We start from the raw sequence: 12,908 nt of genomic DNA on the forward strand, positions 1-12,908 counted from the left end.
TTTTGTGGGTTGCCCAGGTTTCAGTGGTTTTGCCTCCTGAAGCCTGACCTCCCCCGGAGCTGAATCCGCCTCTGCACGCTGCCCATTCCAACTGAGCTCTTTGGCCCCAGCCCAGCTCAAGCACTCCCCGGGTCTCCTCCCCTGCCCGCCAGGTTCCTGCAGATCTCCCTCCGCCTCCGGGCCTCAGTTTCCTCCCGTGTAAAGCAGGGAGCTTGATGCTTTCCTTGGGCAAGTAGCGAGGGGTCTGGGGCAAAGTCACATGCAGGGCACTCCACGAACGCCAGCCCGGAGCCAGAGTCGCCATCCTCCCCGCCGCCAATGGGAGGGGCCGTCGCTCCTCCCCTCTCCCCCCCGACCGCACGGCGGCCCCGCCCTGAGGGCGGCTCCCGCCCGCGCCCTGCCCATCCCAGCCCGGCGACCTCAGCGCCCCTGCCCCGCAGCCAGGAACCAGCTGAGCACAGCTGGACCCAGCAGCCGCCGTCGCCAGCGCCGCAGCAGCAGGTAGGGGAGGGGAAAGACCACGACCCTGGGGCATCTGGGGATCCCGGGCCTCTGGGTCCTTCTCCCTCCTCTCGCGGTCCGGTCCGAGGTTGCCCGCGCCTGGATCTCGGCCCGGCAGCCGGGGCATCGCTGGAGAAGAGCTTCCTCCCTCACCTTGCTGGTCTTCCAGGGGACCAAGGAGAGTTGGATTGGGGGCTTAGGGCAGGGGAGGAGGAGGTTCAGGCCTCCACCCACTGGCCCCGTTTGCTGCAAGCACCTGAACTAACTTTGACCCAGTTCGCGCGGTTGGGGTTAAGTGGGCCCGGGGTCACCCCTGCACTCGCTTGCCGGCGGTCTCCAGCCCGCGGGCTGGGCGATGGCTCCGCTGGGCGGGTCTGCTCCGCGGATCCTGGACTCCAGGGTTAACGCCTTTGCCTGCGCTCCCCCGACGCTGAGGAGCCCTCGACCTCCTTCCTCTTTCAGGGCCCAGGACTGTTAGAAAGTGCTTCCTCCTACTCCGGAATCCGCTTGCACTTGCTACCTGTCGGTACTGTATCTTCCCCCGCCCTGCAGAGTATGTTCTCTTCCCTGACGCACACGGAAACTTCTTTGAGAGTTGAAGACAGTGATGGGAATCTCCCTTTCCCTCTAGGCCCCCATCTCTTCTTGGGTCCAAACGCCCCAGATCGTGATTACAGCAGTGTTTCCTGGCTCAGTGCAGGCCGGCTGCTCTGGACAGTGGCCAGAAGGAAGCCTGGGTCCTTGAAGACTGTGGGGGATGCAGGGGACATTGGCTTATTCTGCAGCCCCTCATCTGCCCAGACATCCACTCCTTATCCTGCTTTCACATCTTCCTCAGAGCAGAGAGGACATCTTTACAACACCCAGAACTCTGTAGAGCCAAGGACATTCAGGGCTGCCCTGGGGGTAACTGCTTTTTGTGGAAGGCAGGGCCTTTGGAGGCTTTTCTGAGGCTTAATCCTGCAGGTCCTGTTCTCCCAGGACCATGTTTCTGACCAGGGCACTGTGAACTCTTGCCGCACTTTACTTTACAGTGACTATAGCTTGTTGGAGTCTCCCCGCAGCCCTGTTCGTTCCACAGTTGAGAAAACTGAAGGGCCCTGAGAGCTTGTGACTAGCTGATAGTCACACAATGAGGAAGGGGCAGGGCTGGGACCCAGTTCCAGGCCTCACTTAGCTGACTCCTTCTAGCTGGTGGGGCTGTAGACTCTTTCTTGAGTCTCGAGTTCCCTTCATGAAGAAACTGAGCACTGCAGCAACACCCCTGCACCAACACACACCCACATGTTGGGGTGCTGGCTGGTGTTTCTTGGGGATGTTAATTAAGGGGTAAAGGCCTTGGAACAAAGGAGGTGGGCTGGGAGTGGGGACAGTTGGCATCCAGCTCCCTTGAAACTCCATTTTCCTCTTTGGGGCCTCACTATTTATAAATGCCAGGGAAATTGTAAACAGCCGGGGGAGCTTGGATTGGATTGGCACACGGGTGAGTTTCACAGTAGCAAATGTTTCCGTGTGAATCAGGGAAAGGAACTTTACTCCAGAATTTTCCATAGTCTTTTTTATTGTGGACTGACATGAATCTGGAAAAGCAAGCGGCTCCCAGGAGGAGGCTGTAGGGGTTGCCTCTCATGGCATTTCCTTCCTTCCCTCCTTCCTGGATTTAGCGCTCTTCTGGGTCCATGTTCTGTGTCTTACCCTGTGAGGGGCCCCAGAGCCTTGAGGAGGACAAAGCTATTTGTCCTCAAGATGCTTCTCATCTATAGTGGTTGGAACAAACATGCAATACTGAGAGCTACTTCAGCCTAAAGGGGTGATTAAGTCTGTCTGGCCGACCCAGGCCTTGGAGATGAGTAATAGTTTTCTACGGCATAAAGCGATTGGGGAAAAGGCATTTTCTAAGAAGCTGGAACAGCTCATGCAAAGGCACTGAGGTTTTCTGAACAATCAACATGGCTAGAATGGCAGATGAGCAAAAGGTGGAGTGGTGGGAGTTGAGAGCGTAAATCAAAATGGAACTAGATTGTAAACTAAGGGCTTGGAATTACTTTATCCTGAAGGCAGTGATCAAAACGCTCATTAATCTTGTGGCCGATGTAGCAGATGCATTGGATGGGGCTAACTGGAGGCAGGGAGATCCCGAGGAGGCTGTTGGATGGTCAAGAGAGTGCAGGTCTGAACCAGAGCAGTGACCACGGAATGGACTAGAGTGGCAGATTCTGGAAGCCCAGCTGAAGAACCTGTCAGAACCTGCAGTAAATTTCATCTGAAAGCAGACAATAGGCTTGTAGCTATTGGATAAGGTTGCTGTTATTCTGAGTTGTTCAGTGTTGGGTTTTACTTTTAAAGCAAAAAAATATTGTTAAAGATTCAAACGTAAAGAAGAGTATAGAGTGGGCTTCATCCCTCTAACCCGCTTCTTTCCAAAGAGGTGGCCCCTGTTGACAGCCTTGTGTGCACTTCTGCCAAGCTGGCACAAGCAAGAGCTGTAGACTGGATGCCTTCACACTTCTTAGCCATCCAGTGCCAGAGGGTCACTTCTCCCCACTCCATGTGGGCAGTTTGGGTCTCTCATGAGAAGTTGTCAGGTCATGGAGATGATTTCTGCATGGTCTGTCATCCTTTGCTGAGGCATTGGTCTCTGGTTTTCTTCAAGAAAACTTTACAGCCTGTATCTAGTCTCTGAGCATGTATATTTGGTTATTAGAGATTGTAGGACTAAGAGAAGTTAGACACACTGACCTAGGAGTGGAGCTGTAGTCTGAGTTCTTCTGAGTGACCTTGGACAAGTCCCAGTTTGTTGGGCCTCAGTGACCTCATCTGTAAAATGGAGATGTTGGTCTCCGTGATAATAATAAAAAGCTACCTTTTACTAAAACAAGCGTTGGAACATTAATTACTTTGTTGGTTCCTCACAACCGTTCCTCTAAGGTAGCTACTATTATCCGCTTTTATAGAGGAGGAAACTGAGGCTCAGAGAGGCTAAATAACGTGCCTCGGGTTGTGAGGCTGTTAGGTGAAGGTGACAGGATTCTGGAGGTCTGACTGTAGAGCTGTAGCTCTTAATCACTGCACTAAATGTTCTCTCGGAGGTTCTGTTTAGTCCTGACATGATGAGAACTGAGGGGGAGTTTTGCTGTGGCTGTGACGAGGGATGCAAATCAGTGTGTGTGGCTTGGGGAGCTCAGCTCTGCAGCACACAGGCCTGGAGGGGCCTCTTGGGACTGTGCGTAAACTCATGCTTTTCTGTACTGTCTACAGGACTCCAGAGTGTAGGTCCATCTCCCCTCCGTTTTAGGGAATTCAGGCTCTGAGAGGACACAGACTTGCCCAGGGTCACTCAGAGAGTTAGCAGGGGGCCCAGCCAGGCCCAGTCTCCCTCCTTTCACCATTTGAGCCCATGCTCTGGAAAGCTTTCTGAGGAAGCCAGGAAGAGTGGGCACCCCTCTTGCCCCACGGTTATTTCCTGAGAAAATGCTGGCAGAAGCAGGGAAAACCAGGTCCCAGGAGCTATGCATTTTGGGGGGGGAGGGAAAGAAAGAGACCAGTGTTCAGGCAGCTGGGGGATGTTAAGTAAAAATATCTCCTCCCTTTCAACTGAGTGAGCCTGTGTCATATTTCAGCCTGGTGTGGTTTGAGAGTTTGGAGACCACAGGCAGGCTGGGTTCCTGCTGCTCTCTGGTTTTTCTTCCCCACTCTCCACCCCCGGCTGTAGACTGACTGCTCTCCCCTGCCCTGCCTGGGACCACATCAACAATTTAAGGGCAGGGCAGCGGACAGCAGTAGGCGTGGTGGGCAAGGCTGGACAGCAGAAGGCCTGGGCTTGGGTCCTGGTTTTGCCACTGACAAAATACTGGGTGACTTGAGCTAATCCTTGCCTTCCTCTGGGCCCCGGTGTCCTCCTGGCACTAGGGGGGGTGGATAGAATAACGTCAGGCTTTCCCAGCTCTGGTGGCCTCTGGGTCAGGGCTTTGTGCTCAGTGCAGGAACATGGGACCCGCACGTCTGTAAGCATAAAGTGAGCCCACAGCAATCATTTTTGTTTAAGTGACTTGCACCAGTGCCAGCTGGAGATTCAGCTACTGTTCATAAATTTGGTCTTTGTGTGTTGAATTGGTTGCCCATTTTACAGATAAGGAAGTTGAGGCCTAGGATTCGTTCATGTATCTTAGTCCCTGTTCTATAAGCAATAAGGATGAGGGCCCCTGTCTGTAGTATTCTTACTGTCTGTGTTCACTTTTTGTCTTCACTGCCTTGTTTAATCTTTTAACAGCTCTACTAGGGAGGAGATATTGACTCCGTTTTACAGATAAGGAAATTGATGTTCAGCCTAGAGAGCTGAAATGCCTTACTTTCTCTTTTTTGAGCCTCACGGTAGCCCTGAGTTTGTTATGGGTCCCATTTCACAGATGAGGAAACTGAAGCCTGGAGATGTGAGCTCTCATGCCCAGGGGTCCCCAGGGACCACATGGCCAGTTAGGTTCCTTCCCAGGCCCCCCATCCTACTCCTTCCAATACCTTGCTGGTTCTGCCTCAAAACCTTTTACATTCAATGCTTGGACTCAGGGATAACAGTTTTCTTCCTGGGCTGTAATGTATCCCTGAAACATGCTCTTCCCAAGGGGGCTCCAGCAGCAGTTAGAGCCGCAGAGCTTCTCAGGGAACTCGGATGAAGGCGCCACCACACCAGTGGGAGTAGATTTATTTATTCTGCTGAACTGGTTAAGCAAACAACCTTATTTCTTTCCAGCTTCAGCAAGGATATCATCTGGGCTCCGCTTATTTGCCAGAGAAAGAATATATATCCGGTATATGTGAGCCTTCAGGGTGGGGCTTGACCCTTAATTTTCCTTTTATAGTGGCTGTGGCTGTGCTGGGCCCTTGGTGGGTACTCAGTAAATACTAGTTAATTTTGGGGGAGTGGCAAAGTGGTATGGGTGGGATACCCATGGGATATGGGTACTTTTCCCCACCTCCCCCAATGACTTTTTTTCTTGTTCTAAATATAACTCTTTATGATAGAAAATCTAGAAAGTAAAAATAGCATAAAAAAATAAGAACTGTCCATAATTCTGCCAACATGAGATAATCGCCGCTAACATTTGGGTGCATTTCCTTCCTGATATTTTCAGCACATTTTTTTTTTTTTTTGCCCCCATATAATTGTGGTCATACCACGTTTGTAATCTTCTATTCTTTTCAGTTTTTTTCCAACGTTATAACATAAATATTTTTTCATGTTATTAGTACTCTAAATTTAATTTTTAAAAGAGTTTTAAAAGTATACTTACTCAGCCATAAAAAGAAACGAAATTGAGTTATTTGTAGTGAGGTGGATGGACCTAGAGACTGTCATACAGAGTGAAGTAAGTCAGGAAGAGAAAAACAAATACCGTATGCTAACACATATGTATGGAATCAAAAAAAAAAATGGTCATGAAGAACCTAGGGGCAGGACGGGAATAAAGATGCAGACCTACTAGAGAATGGACCTGAGGACACGAGGAGGGGGAAGGGTAAGCTGGGACAAAGTGAGAGAGTGGCGTGGACATATATACACTACCAAATGTAAAATAGATAGCTAGTGGGAAGCAGCCGCATAGCACAGGGAGATCAGCTCGGTGCTTTGTGACCACCTAGAGGGGTGGGATAGGGAGGGTGAGAGGGAGACGCAAGAGGGAGGAGATATGGGGATGTATGTATTATGTATAGCTGATTCACTTTGTTATAAAGCAGAAACTAATACACCATTGTAAAGCAATTACACTCCAATAAAGACGTTAAAAAATAAAAAATGATTAGAAAACAAAAGTATATTCTACCTAAGTAGATAAATGCATGTTTATTTAAAATCTTTCATTCCAATAGTCTGGGGGATTTAAAGAAGTGAAATAATGCATTTTATTTGTAAAAAACAAGTTTTACGTTTTTATTATTAAAATGATAACTGCTGACCTGATTTTTTATTATTCTCTATTATTGTATCTATGGTGTGAATTGTTCACTTAACTGATCCTGTATTATTAGGCATCCAGGCTGTTTATTAACAATCCTGCAATGAACATTCTAGTGCATAAATTATTCCTCTTTCATTATTTTCTACAAGAGAGCCCAAGAAATGAACTTGTTGGGTCAAAAATGATGTATTTACAGCTTTTGCTACATTTTGCCAAATTGCCACCCTTGAAAGGTTGTAGCAGTTCTTTATTTCCACCAGCCATTCACAAGGGTGGCAGCATTCTTTAAGGAGCATTGGAAGCTGGTTATCAAAAGGCAAGCTGTCCTGTTAGAAGGCTCAGGGACCATTTTCCTGAAGCATCTACTTCATTTCTTCATTTAGCAAATACAGGCATAACTTGGAGATATTGTGGGTTCGATTCCAGATCACTACAATAAAGTGAATATCGCAATAAAGCACGTCACACAAGGTTTTTGGTTTCCTAGCTCATGTGAAAGTTATGTTTACACTATACTGTAGTCTATTAAGTGTGCAATAGCATTCTGTGTAAAAAAAAAAAGTACATACCTTAATTCAAAAATGATTTATTGCTAAAAAATGCTACCCATCATCTGAGACTTCAGCGAGTCGCAGTAGTAACCGATGTAGTAGATCATTGATGACAGGTCACCATCACAAATATAATAATCATGAAAAAGTCTGAAATATGGCGAGACTTACCAAAATGTGACACAGAGACACAAAGTGAGCAAATGTTGTTGGGAGAATGATGCCACAAGGCCATTTGCTCGAAGGGTGCCACACACCTTCAATTTGTGAAAAACACAGTATCTATGAAACACAATAAACAGAAGTGCAATATAACGAGGTATGCCTGTAGATCTGCACAGTTCAGCATCAGTAAGGGATAACGATTAAGATCCCAGGCTGAAGAGGCAGAGAGAATCTGGTTCTCACTCCAGTTTCTGCTTGGCACTTGCCATAAGACCTTGAGCTTGTGCCCGGTCACTGCTCTGCCTCCATGCTTAGGACAGATGGACTTGCCTTTTTGTTTCCAGTGCGGAGACTTTGTTGTGATTGTGGTCACCCTCTGCTGAAGGCTTCTCTCCTGACTGCCTCCTCGCCTTGAAACCGTTTCCCGATTCCGACCATAACAGCTGGACCTCGGGAGTTGCTTGGTCCCACCTCCTCACTTCATGGCCAGGGATGCTAATGCCCAGAGAGAGCAAGTGAATTTCCTAAAGCACAAAGCAAGTTCTCTGATTTCTGCTCCACCACTTGTGAGATTTCAAAAGTTCTGGTCTAAACCAAAAGGATTTCAGTTATTATTAAACCCAAGACCTGGGAAGAAAGGAACTTGGTCATGGTCAGACCCCGAGTCTGTCCTGGCAGTGTCGTCCTGCGAAAGTCATTTTCCTCTCTAGCCGGTTTCCGCCACTGTGAAATGGGGATGGGCACCTTCTTTGGTCTGCCTGGGTCTACTTTTCCACCAGTCAAAGGCTTAATTACAAGATCCAGCGGCAGGTCTCGGTCTCTTGATTGTGCATCCTGAAGCGGGTGACCTCAAGCTTTTTGGGTCACTTAAGGGCAGAGACTTAATATTACAGCATAAAAAAAGATGCCTTTGGACCCTTTCTCTCCTCGGGGGAAGGGTTTTGTTAACAATGTTGCAGTTGGATGTAAGGGATGTTCTAGAGCATCTCGAGCTTATCTTGCACACAAATCGCCTGGGGATTTTGTGAAAATGCGATTCTGGTTCCATAGGTCTGGAGTGGGGCCTGACACTCTGCATTTCTAACAGGCTTGCAGGTGTGCAGATGTTGCTGGGTCAGGGACCACACTTTGCACAGTAAGGTTCTAAATCCTTTGGTAAGGGCCCAGACTAGAGCCCACATCTCTTGATGTCTTCTCTTTGAGGTTCTTTCTACCCATCGTATCTGCCTCCCTCCTCTCTTCACAACACTGAGTTGAACTGTAGTTGGTCCACAGTTATGAGTTTCTAGAATCTGAACAGCCCTTGAAATATTTTGCTACCTAATTGCAGAGCGAGGTAGGGCTCTTCTTCAGGAGAGAGTGACTCAGTAGGAAGCCATCTGAAGGGGGAGAAATACAGCTGAAGGACCTAGCATTTGGCATAAACATTTCCACCAGAAGTTTTTATACTCAAGATTATAAATATTATTCTTTTGTAGCTGTAGGCTGCAAACTACAGCCCCGGGGAAGCCCCGGCCTGTTTTTGTATGTCTCTAAGCTAAGAATGGTTTTTACAGTTTTTTAGATGTAAAAATGTAAAAAAGAAAATCCAAAACTAAACAAGGAAGAATATGCAACGGAGAGGGTATGTGCCTGCAAAGCCTAAAATACTCACTCTCTGGCTCTTTACTGTCAAAGTTTGCTAACCCCGGTCTAGAGTAAGTGGAGCTTTATATTTTTCTCTAGTGAGCGAGAGGTCCAGCCTTATAGCTTGAAATTTAGTGAGACCAAGGTATCGGGGAGGCAGCCTGACTTGATGGGAGCTGGCCCGACATCTTAGCTGTGTGACCCTGAGCACATTGCTTCACCTCTCTGAACTTCTGCTCTTCCTTCACAAAATAGGGACTGTGACATCTGCTGGCTGAGTTATTGTGAGGATGAGACGTGGTGTATGTAAGGAATTTAACACTTGGTAGGTGCTCAAAAAATGACAGCTGTTGTCATTGGGGCGGCCATTTGAATCCTTCTGGCGTTACTGGACAGATAACACGTTGCCCCCACCAAATCTGAGGGTCCTCCCAGTGAGCTGGGAGCAGTCTTTTAGGATAGAACACCTCTGTTCCAGCCTCCCCCAACCACCACCCCACTCCAGGGCAGAAAGCTCCTCTTCAGCCACCCAGACAGATGGGGTTCCTGGTGCTTGTACACTTTCACTAACGGCAAGCTCTCTGCTCACTCTTTCCACTTGTGGGCAGCTCTGACTATTAGAAAGTGCTTCTCTCCCTCTCTAAGATATAGTTCAGCAAACAGGCACCACGCGAGCCCCAGACTGGGATGGTGAGTACTGGAAGGACACCTCCTCTTTATGGCTCCATCCAACATGTGGGTGGTAGACTAGAGCTAGTGGTTTATGGACCTTGTTTCTAAGTTGTGGCAGCCTTAAGGTCCAAAATGGAAAACAGACCAACTTGGAGTTAGCTGGAGCTAATTCTAAACCCAGTTGAGTTTGAAACTCTAGGGCTCCCGGTGTCCAGAGCCTGGAAAAGAGTGTAATGCTCTTTTTGCCCATAGATGGCAGCACCTGTACCCTTTGCCATCTCTGTGAACGCGTGTGCGCATGAGTGTTTATGCACGTGTGCACACACATGTACACGCATGTGTGCATGCATGTGATTTACCAGTTTTTTCCTTCGATGAATCTTGAGCTGTGGCGGCCCTAGACTAGGCGCTGGGATAGCCAGGAGCAGGTCTTGGTCTGATGGGGGAGGCTGACTTGGAAACAGACCATTAACAGTGTGACAGGGGAGATGGGTGGTGGCTCAGAGGAGCTCAGCCTCACGGGGGAAGGGGAGGTTAGAGAAGAATTCTTGGAGGAAGGCTGGGCTTGATCATGAGCGGGAGAAAAGAACAGGAGGGATGGAAGAGAGTTTGGGAACAGAGGAAACAGTCTGTGCAAAGATTACAGGAAGATTCAAGGAACGGAGTGCAGCCGCCTCTGGCTGGAGCTTGGAGGGGTGTGGGTGGAGGACAGGAGCTGATGAGAGCTGAGGCTCAAGGCGTTGATGGGGGCAGATGGTAAAAGGCTTTGAAAGGTTCGCTGAGGATCTTGTGTTTTACCTGGGGGCTGTCGGGGAGCCATGGTCGAGTCTGAGCAGAGGAGTAAGGTGGTCTGGGCTTGCTTTGCAGGCGAGGAGAGAGGAAGCAGGAGGACCAGGTAGGAAGCACTGCAGCATCCCAGGTGAGAGGCAATGGTGCCTGGACCAAAATGTTGGCAGTGGGGGTGGGGAGAAGTGGATGCATTAGGGTAGAACCAGCAGGCAGTTTTGCAGCTGAGATTGACAGAGCAGGGAAGGCTGAAGAGGTTGGTGCCCCGGTGTCTGGCCTGGCCCCGGGTGTACGTGGTGGGTGACGGTGCTGATGCTGAGATGGAGAGCATTGAGGGTGAAACAGGTGGCACTTGGGAGCAAATGCAGCACTGCCGGTGAGGATGAGCGTGAGATTTCGAGGTGTGTCAAAGGGAAGGGGGCTGGATTTGAAAGGTTTGTCCTCAGGGAGTTAACAGAAAGTGGGACGTCATTAGTCATTTGCAGGAACCCAGCTCTACTTTGATCTATCCCGTGGAACTGGGAAGTTTCTGTGGAACTCTTTGAAGAGGGCCCATGGAGGTGGCATTTAGGGGCATCTAGGTCATGGGGCCCAGATAAGCGCCCAACCTCTTTCCAGATCCCTTGCTATGCACTGGTACCACTCACAATGCAGAAATCCGCAGGAATGTCTGGGCCATTTACTGTCAGCTAAGAATAGGGTTCATTTGTGTCTTAATCCCAGGAGCCTGCAGGGCTCCACTGAATTTGGAATCTTGGACTGTCTCCCCTTGGCTTGGAGAAGGAGGTGTGTGCAGAGAAGTTTACCAGTTCAGGCAGGAGCGAGTGTGCGCAGCTGCTCCCTGAATGTGGATGAGCTCTGAATGAGTCTGGGAGTGAGGTAGGGTGACGATCCAGGTTGTCCCTGAAAGTGTGGGAGCTGAAAGGCTGGCCCTTCGTTTAGTCATCCAGCACATACCCACGGGTCCTGCTGTTTGCTAGGTCACGTGCCAGCGCTGGAGTTTCAAAGGCAAAACAGTCTAATGGAGCTCACAGTCTGATGGGAGAGAAAGACCCGTCACCAGGTAGTGATAATACAGTCTTACAATAATAGAGCAATGCTAAGCATAGAGGTGGGGACACGGCATGTAAACAGCTGGGGTCCCCAATCTGCACCAGTACAGGATGAGAAAGATATAATTTTTAGCAAAAGGCCTAGAGATTAATAATCAGAGTAAGCACATACACTGTTCAAAACCCTAGACATATTTTATCTCATTTAATCCTCATAATGAGCCTATGGGATAGGTTCTAACATAATCCCTCTTTTACAGAGAAGAAAACTGAGACTCAGAAAGGTGAAGGAACTTGGTTAAGTTACATATTAGTTAAATGAGGGGCCATTTTTGTCTAACTCCAGGATCTTGAACCACAGCTCTGAAGTTGACCATAAGCTAAATTCAGTCATGCAATGAGGTTACCTTCAATGCTCGTGGGACTTTAGGCTGGATTAATAGAGGCATGATATCTAGAATGACAGAGGTGAGAGTTCTGCTTGCCCTGCCCTGGATAGAGCTCGGCTAAATGTTGAATTCTGAGGCTTGTGCTGTCAGTAGGGACAGGGTTCATTTGAAGTAGATCAGGGAAGCAGGGGGAGGGAACCAGACACCTTGATCTCAGGAAGAGCTGGAGGAAGGGGGGTGTACAACTTGCAGAAGACTTGAGGGGCCCAGGGTCATTGTCTTCAAGTCTCTATGGAGACATTGGGAAACAAGGTGGCAGACCTGTTCTGGGTGACCCCAGAGGGTAGAGTTAGGACTAGTGTGTATGAGGCATAGGAAGAGAGATTTTAGCACATCCTTGTGACAAGCCTTTTAACCAGCCAGACTCTCCAACAGAAGGTCTTGCAGCCTTGGCAGGAAGTGAGTGCCCCATGGCTGGAGGTGTGCAAGTAGGGGCTACGTGACCTTGGTGTGGAGGGGGGGTGGGGATCGGGGATGAGTGGAAGTATCAAATGGGGCTTTGACCAGATGACCTTGAGCCCCTGACCCTGGGAGTCTTGGCCCTTTCTTTACAGGTGGTGCTGATAACGCCCTGTACCGTGCTTCTGCCTTGGTCCTGACACCTCCCAACAGGAGCAACCGTCTTCACCCAACAGCCTGCAAGGTAGGTAGAGCAGTGCAGACAACTGGCGTCCTTCTAAACCTAGCCCTGGCTGCCCAGGGGCGTCTAGAGGGGACCGTGGAAGCAGCTGCTGGTCGCCACAAGTGGATTCAAAGGCAGTCGCCGAGGCTTTTCTAGTAAGGCTCAGCGAATGTTTCTGCTCATTCCTTCATTTACCCCTCACGGTCCCTTGAGAGGGAGGCCAGACAAGGGTGATCCCGTGGGGAAGAGGCAAGAACTGGGCTGGGTGCCAGGGCTCCTGGGCCCCGAGCCTGGCTGTGCTGCTTGCGTGCTGGGTGACTGTGGGAAAGCACTTTCCCTCTCAAGGCCTCTGTTAGCGCTTCTGTAAGAGGGTGGACTCCCGTGAGGAGGAGGTGTAGGAATTCTTTGGAGAGGTGAGAAAAGCTGGGGTACGGCTGCCAAGGAGGCTCCAGGCTTGTTGACCACAGGAGGAGTGAGAAGTGTGAGTCATGGGGAAAGTGGATGAGTCATACCCACCTGGGATGGCTGGC

The 12,908-nt window shown here is 49.4% G+C and overlaps 1 protein-coding gene across 2 annotated transcripts in view; it reads left to right on the top strand.

Annotated features, from left to right (window-relative positions):
- Positions 1-405: 405 nt before the first annotated feature.
- Positions 406-12,908, top strand: part of GSN (gelsolin) — a 56,596-nt gene continuing 44,093 nt past the window's right edge. For both annotated transcript variants that reach the window (XM_029201957.1, XM_029201958.1), the window contains exons 1-2: positions 406-501; positions 12,311-12,399. The gene's annotated coding sequence lies outside the window, so the exon portion shown is untranslated. The remainder of the gene's footprint in view (positions 502-12,310; positions 12,400-12,908) is intronic.

The sequence above is a fragment of the Monodon monoceros genome, unplaced genomic scaffold (assembly GCF_005190385.1).
Source record: "Monodon monoceros isolate NGI ecotype Baffin Bay Population unplaced genomic scaffold, NGI_Narwhal_1 Super_Scaffold_5, whole genome shotgun sequence".
NCBI lineage: Eukaryota > Metazoa > Chordata > Mammalia > Artiodactyla > Monodontidae > Monodon > Monodon monoceros.